This window comes from Chiloscyllium plagiosum, chromosome 4, assembly GCF_004010195.1.
Source record: "Chiloscyllium plagiosum isolate BGI_BamShark_2017 chromosome 4, ASM401019v2, whole genome shotgun sequence".
Taxonomy (NCBI): domain Eukaryota; kingdom Metazoa; phylum Chordata; class Chondrichthyes; order Orectolobiformes; family Hemiscylliidae; genus Chiloscyllium; species Chiloscyllium plagiosum.
Genome location: NC_057713.1, coordinates 108,895,053 through 108,903,123, shown reverse-complemented (window position 1 = coordinate 108,903,123; position 8,071 = coordinate 108,895,053). Strand labels below are relative to the sequence as shown.

Here is an 8,071-nt window from a genome sequence, read left to right as displayed (position 1 = left end):
TGGGGGGGGGGAGCAGACAGGTTGAGGCGGTTAATGTCCTGGCGGCAGTTGGAAATGAAGAGGTCGAGGATGAGTAATAGGACAGCGCGGGGTGTCCAGGTGGATGCAGTGTGTTTGAGGTTGGCGAAGGGGTCCTCAGAAGGTGGGTGGGAGTCCTGATTGTGAAAGTAATCTCGGAGGCAGAGGCGACGGAAGAAGTGTTCGACGTCACAGCGTGTATTAAATTCATTGATGCGTGGACGGAGGGGGACGAAGGTGAGTCCTTTGCTGAGGACTGAGCATTCGTCCTCAGTGAGGGGAAAGTCTGGAGGGATGGTGAAAACTCATACTGCAGGTAAAACATTTGATTATGATATGGAACACGATGAAAGAAACCACACATATTTCAAACAGGTAACTGAGGAGTCAACGTTTACGTCACAACTGAAGTAAAACCAAGTATCAAATTTCACAACATTGTTTCCGGAAAAATAAAGAAAGAAAATGCATTTATGTAGAATTTTAATGACTATGGGACTCTCTGAAATACATTAACAACTAATGCAGCACTTTTGAAGTATGTACAAATGTGCCTTCCATCAGAGTTTGACTTGCAATGAAAGCTAACTACTGCAGATGCTGGAGGCCTAAAATATGGAGAGACTCAGGAAATCTGGCAGTGTCTGTGGGGAGAGCATCATAGTTAATATTTTGAGATCAATATGACTCTTATTTGAAATCCCAAAGGCTGCTTTGTGATGCCTATGCAGTAGGAGAGCAGGATTCTACCTGCTCTAGCTTTGGTTTTACATTGCTCAGTTCTCTCATGTTCTTGTGTGAAAGGATGTTTAAAGTATTAACCTACATGGGAGCCAAGGGTTTATGATTTCTGAGATCTCTGTTTGTATTATGAAGCAACTTGCAGTCTTAAAGTATCTCCCAGTATCTCAGTACTTATCAATTTCTGTAGCTAAATTATGTGCTTGACAGCTTCAACAGACAGGAGAAAGTGAGGACTGCAGATGCTGGAGATCAGATTTACAAAGTGTGGCACTAGAAAAGCACAGCCAGTCAGGCAGCATCCAAGGAGCAGGAGAGTCGACGTTTCAAGCAGAAGTCCATTCCTAATGAAGAGCCGACGCTCGAAACATCGCATCTCCTGCTCCTCAAACGCTGCCTGACTGGCTGCGCTTTTCCAGCACCACACCTTTTGAGCTTGAACAGACAGCCAGTATATTGGCACAGATTGATAGGCATTAGCTTTTGGTGTGATGGCTTAGGCCATCCAAATGATGCTTTACCATGCCAAGTTCCTTATGATTTCCAGAGTGTTGGAGGCGCTATTCCAAAGTATTGACCCTGTCAATAACCTGCACAGTCACCAGATGTGGAGGGTGCCTGGTGCACCTTACAGGTCTTCCTCTCATACCACCACCCTCATAATCCACCTCGTGTTGCAGCATTTCTACTTTTCTAACTATCAGGCAGATGTTTGAGTATGGCATACAAACATAACTTATTTATTTAATGTTATCACATTTACATTGCTTGCCACCTTTCTCCCCCTTTATAAAGGCTGAAATAGTATTTTAAAATATTCACAATCTTTATAAAGGATCCAGCAAGTTTTGATGCCAGAGATAGTCACTTACCTTTAGAAGGATGTATCATTTTAAAATTCAATGTAGCTCTTTAAGACTGTTCTTTACCTCTCCTTCCTTGCCACATTTGGCAAGTTGCCAGGACCAGGCTGACTATAGGCTCGGTGCTCACTGAGAATATACTCATCATATTTTGGGATAGCCCTGGAAACTTCTGACAACTCATACCAGTGAGAGTTTTGTGAACTTCACTTGGCTGTACTTTGATGCTAGTGCGCTGGCCTCATTTTACAGGACTGCATGACTTATGCTATTGCTAATAATGATTTGCAGTTTGGATTTGACATGATCACAGTTGTGTCACTGACCAGAGTAACCTCTTTGTACGCAGCTGACAGAACAGCGGAATGCTAAAAACAATATCGCAAGATGAACTTGTTTCCAGTCAAATTCATGGAACTATTAAAAAGCTTTTCTCTCTTTTCCCTCTTACACAATAATATCATAGAATTCTTACATTGGATGCAGGCCACTCAGCCCATTGAGTCCACACCAATCCCTGAAGAGCATCTTAACCAGACCCATCCCCTACCCTATCCGTGTAATTCTATATATTTCCATGGCTAATCCACCTAACCTACATATATCTGGATACTATGGGCAATTTAGCACTGCCAATCCACCTAACCTGCAACTCTTTGGACTGTGGGAGGAAATCAGAACACCTGAAGGAAACCCACGCAGACATGGGGAAAATGTGTAAACTCCATACAGACGAGAGTGGAATCAAATCCAGGTCCCTAGCACTGTAAGGCAGCAGTGCTAACCACTGAGCCAAATGCTTGCATTTATAAGGTGGCTGCTATGATTTCAGGACATCCAAAATGCTTTACCTGTCTTTAATTGACGCTACGGTCTCCTTTCTCAGAAGCTACTGCCAGCACGCGCACAGTAAAACCAGTCAGTGCAGAAACTGATTAGATTTTAAACTTACCTTCGCAGACATGTCCTCCAGGTCCAACTATTGATGTTTAGGCCTCTCCTGCCCTTAACAGCAATCATTTGTCAACCCACAGGGAACTATTGAATTAGGGCACAGGTCTACTTCGAGACACCACTAGAAGTTATGTACGTACCAATACTGTCATCCAGACATTCATCTACTACTACATTTAGATGCTTTCAACTATTCACAGGAATATCACATAATGACAAACATTCTTCATTTTCTCTTGCAGGACAATGTAGGCATCAGAGCAGAAGGGGACAGGCATCCAGCAACAACTAAGCCTGCTGGAGGATACATTATATAGGAGCATTAGGCCAGGAAAAAGGAATCACAGAAGAGGCACTGTGGGCATACATAAGTTTCTTTTTGTTATTGTAAATATTATTGGATAAAGTTGTGACCAAATGTTTTTCTGGTGGGTTTTTTTCAGGATTTTGGGGAAGATTGTGCTGTGATGGGCAACCATGGAGGAATGGAAATGTCTCCACCTGCTGAGAAGGCCTCTGAATCTCTGACGGCAAGAGCTGTATCCTCATAACAAGATTGTGAAAGGCACAGCAGGCTACTTTGAACTTGGATACCAACTCTGGTGAGTACTGGAAGGCTACCCATCAAGTGATCTATGCTATAGAATCATTGTTTAAATTGCCAATGGTTTACTTCACAGTATTACTTGTGCCTGTATGGCAATTATTATAAATGGTGAAGAAGTAACAAAGAAGATTGATGAGGGCAAAGCAGTAGATGTGATCTATATGGACTTCAGTAAGGCATTCGCCAAGGTTCCCCATGGGAGATTGATTAGCAAGGTTAGATCTCATGGAATACAGGGAGAACTAGCCATTTGGATACAGAACTGGCTCAAAGGTAGAAGACAGAGGGTGATGGTGGCCTATGACCACTGGAGTGCCACAAAGATCGGTGCTGGGCCCTCTACTTTTTGTCATTTACATAAATGATTTGGATGCGAGCATAAGAGGTACAGTTAGTAAGTTTGCAGATGACACCAAAATTGGAGGTGTAGTGGACAGCGAAGAGGGTTACCTCAGATTACAACAGGATCTGGACCAGATGGGTCAATAGGCTGAGAAGTTCTAGATGGAGTTTAATTCAGATAATTGTGAGGTGCTGCATTTTGGGAAAGCAAATCTTAGCAGAACTTTTACACTTAATGGTAAGGTCCTAGGGAGTGTTGCTGAACAAAGAGACCTTGGAGTGCAGGTTCATAGCTCCTTGAAAGTGGAGTCGCAGGTAGATAGGATAGTGAAGAAGGCGTTTGGTATGCTTTCCTTTATTGGTCAGAGTATTGAGTATAGGAGTTGGAAGGTCATGTTGCAGCTGTACAGGACATTGGTCAGGCCACTGTTGGAATATTGCATGCAATTCTGGTCTCCTTCCTATCAGAAAGATGTTGTGAAACTTGAAAAGGTTCAGAAAAGATTTACAAGGATGTTGCCAGGGTTGGAGGATCTGAGCTACAGGGAGAGGCTGAACAGGCTGGGGCTGTTTTCCCTGGAGCGTCGGAGGCTGAGGGGTGACCTTCTAGAGGTTTACAAAATTATGAGGGGCATGGATAGGATAAATAGACAAAGTCTTTTCCCTGGGATCGGGGAGTCCAGAACTAGAGGGCATAGGTTTAGGGTGAGAGGGGAAAGATATAAAAGAAACCTAAGGGGCAACTTTTTCATGCAGAGGGAGGTAAGTGTATGGAATGAGCTGCCAGAGGATGTGGTGGAGGCTGGTACAATTGCAACATTTAAGAGGCATGTGGATGGGTATATGAATAGGATGGGTTTGGAGGGATATGGACCAGGTGCTGGCAGGTGGGACTAGACTGGGTTGGGATATCTGGCCGGCGTGGATGAGTTGGACTGAAGGGTCTGTTTCCATGCTCTATGTCTCTATGGCAGTCAGGTGGAGGTGGGGTCTTGAATCAAATGTATATTGGATACACCTTATCACTGACAGGCAGCTGATGGTACTTCACACTGATCCAAAGATGCTGGGACAGTAAACTGCCTAGGATGAAGGCATTGTGGTTTCTGCTATGCTGGCAGGAAGGGGGAAAGGGAGAGTTGAGGGGAGGGATGAGAAAGAAGCAGAGAGTAGAATTTCCTTGCTTTAAACTGCATCATGTTCTGGCTACAATGTTAAAACACATTTATTGAGCTTTGAGGGGAATCAACCTATTGGTCTTTTTCACATATCAACATGCCAGTGCAATTTACCAGATGGGACAAAACTGTATGCAATGTGCCCAGCACTTCCAATGGCAACTGGTGATGAGAACCCTGACTGTACTGTACTGCTGGTTAAATACTTCAACATACTGGGAGTCAATCAACTAACTCAAGATAATGGGCCCTGTCTCCAACAAGCAGCTCCAACTCACCAGACCAAGTATTCATCACATGCCAAACCCATGAGAAAAGAACGTAGAAGATTGGAGCACTGTAATGATATCAGTAAAGTAACCTTGTGTAACACTGTGTGACTATGTTTAATGAGATGATTATTGGCCCACAAAATATCATGAACAAAATTCAATAAAGAACCGAGTATTATCAACAGATTTGGGTGTTAGATGTAATTTCATGAAGTTCAATGCTAATCAGATGTTCATTGACAACTGGCTTTTTTCTTCAGAAGAGAGGTGAATATTGGTTCAACAGATTTGTTTCTGCTGTAGCATATGGAGAACCATTAGAAAAAATGGATATAATTCCCATCAGACATTTGCACATTTTTTTCCTTCTTCTTCAGGAAAAGATTCAGAGAATATAATTTCCTGAGGGCCAGTGCAGAGTGCAATTTGTAAGTGAACATTTCAAAATTCAGCTGGAGTTGACGTCAAGTAATCAGGTGGTTGGTTGTGCCCTGGGTGAGACTGTCTGTTGGTAAACCCAGTTTGGGGAAGGGAAGTGAAATTACAAAGATGTCAGGACTCTGATCTATCAGAGAATGTCATGTTCCTGGATGTTAGGAAAAATCGCCAGCTGGCCCGTTAGCTGATGGTATCCTTCATATTGGCCTAACTAAATTTAAAACTTCACTTGATTCAGGTCCAAGAAAGGGTTGCTGGCAAGAAAGAAATATGGGACGTGTTACACATTGCTGCTAAAGCATCATTAAGACATCTTTAAAATGAAAGTCAAGCCATGCATGTTGCCCCTAACGCAAAAAAGGTCACAATTTCTAGACCTTTTAAACTGAAAGTCTAATGCACAACTGTTTATTTTATTCACTCATAAAAACTCTCCTAATGAAAACAAATTCTATTAGCCTCCAAGAAGTATCTCTGTCAGACTATTTGTTTTAAGGAAGTCATTGTGGTTGCAGAAATGCTTACAAGTCAATCATCAAGTCCCTTCAGAGTCAAAAAGTGTGGCACTGGAAAAGCACAGCATGTCAGGCAGCATCCGAGGAGCAGGAGAGTCAACGTTTCGGGTATAAGCCCTTCATCAACAATTTCTAGAACCTTTTGAGCTTATTGTGCTTTTCCAGTGCCACACTTTTCACACTGATCTCCAGCATTTGCAGTCTCACTTTCTCCTATCAAGCCCCTTCAGTCTTGCAGACCAAAACCCATATGCTATTAGTTCAAATCCAAAATCAAAAATAGATTGTCTTAATATTTACATAAATTCCACATAGTGTTCTGAGGCTTGCAAGCATGGGACTAAGTATGATCAGCATGCTGGCCACTGTAAATAGTCAATGGGGCATGTTGTTTGATACAGTTCTCTAGTATTAGGATGTGCTGGCATCACATGAGCATTGAAACTCATTATATCACTAACAGTAAGTGATGATTTGATAAGATTCCCATTATCATGCAGGATAACTTTGATTCCCTGTATCTCAGCATCAAGCTTATATGGTGAGCAGATGATGAGGGCACTATTTGCAAGGCCGATAAGATAGATCTTGCAGCATATGACCCAGGAATCCTAACTGCTCATCATTCACTCTTTATTGTGCAAAGTCAGAAAGGCTCCATGTTTATCTCTTTTGACCATAAACAGTGCCCTCTCAACCTTACTTTATCCTGGATGACACTCAACATTGGAAAGCAAGTGAATTCTGGTACCTTGCAATAAACTCCACAAACAAAATATTGCCTAACTTAACCCCTCAAAAAAACTATCTATAGAGGGTGATCAAATTAGATAAATCCATCCCCTTCTTTATTTCCCTTTCTGAATGATCAACTTCCAATTAGTCAAAGTTGAGTCTAATTTCAAACATTCCTTCCTTTTTTTTACAACTTGCTATCATTCCAAAACATACCTGCCCCTCATTCACTGATATATGGCAGAGGAGAAAGAGAGGACAGCAGATGCTGGAGATCAGAGTCGAAAAGTATTGCACTGGAAAAGCACAACAGGTCAGGCGGCATCCGAGGAGCAGGAGAGTCGACATTTCGGGCATAAGCCTTTCATCATTCCTGACTTATGGCACAACTGACCATGGTGTGCATTCAGAGGAGAAAAGTAGGAGTTAATTTCTTTGACACTTTACACATCTGGGGTAAATTTTATGAATTAACAGTCCAAGTGAAATTGCTTTCTGACTGGAATGTAAGTTGAGAATTTGGGGATATGGTACATGCTGCCCTCATACTGGCTACAGTTTGGGCTCGTTTGAAATAATAAATCTTATCCTATTACTCGAATTGGGTAAAATGAAATTTATTCTTGCAAAGCAATGGAAGATCATGGCACAATAGGAGGAAATCTAGTTGGCTGGACTTCTACCCCATGGTTTTAATTGCATTTCGCATGATCTGACCCAGTGCCAGCACCCATGCTGACCAGTGAAGTTACCCTGCTGTTCCTCATTTCACTGTTAACATTTACAACACTGAAATGTATAAAATATCATTTTACCTGGAATATAACCTGAAGAAAATTGCATTGTCTAGTTACCTGATACAGTCAAGTTCATAAACTAGTCAATCCTGATAAATAATATATTTCAAAATAGGCCAATAATGGAAATCAGTGCCCAGAGCATGTTGGGCACAGTGTCCTCATCATGTCCAGCTGAGAACTGAAACTTATGGAGCATGTGCTGTGTATAATAATTGAGTGCTTGGAGTTTAAATACCAGTAGAGCCTGTAATACATGCATATGAAAGGAAATTCAATTGGTGTGCATTCTTCAGACGCCATTCACCGATATTAAATGGACACTGCAACGGAGACCTCTTTAGTTAGATCTTTGCTCAATTGATGCTTGGCCATGTATGTTTGCTTTGCACTGTTCCTTGTTTTATTGCTCTTGTTATTGAATGAAAAGTAGGGATAATTCTTGGAATCACTCTTGTTTCTGATAGGCCATTCCATGTCACAATTCAGTATAAATTGGACTGGGCAAAATTGCACAAAGTGATGATAGTGAGTCAAGAACCCATCTTATACTCTTTTGACTTTAATGGAAAAGAATCCTCTGCAGGTTGCTGATTCATCAACATCTGTTT

The 8,071-nt window shown here is 41.8% G+C and overlaps 1 long non-coding RNA gene across 1 annotated transcript; it reads left to right on the top strand.

Annotated features, from left to right (window-relative positions):
* Positions 1 to 2,400: 2,400 nt before the first annotated feature.
* Positions 2,401 to 5,142, top strand: LOC122549310. Its single transcript, XR_006311488.1, has 3 exons — positions 2,401 to 2,708; positions 2,819 to 3,178; positions 4,808 to 5,142. It is a non-coding gene; the product is annotated as an uncharacterized LOC122549310 (long non-coding RNA).
* Positions 5,143 to 8,071: the final 2,929 nt, after the last annotated feature.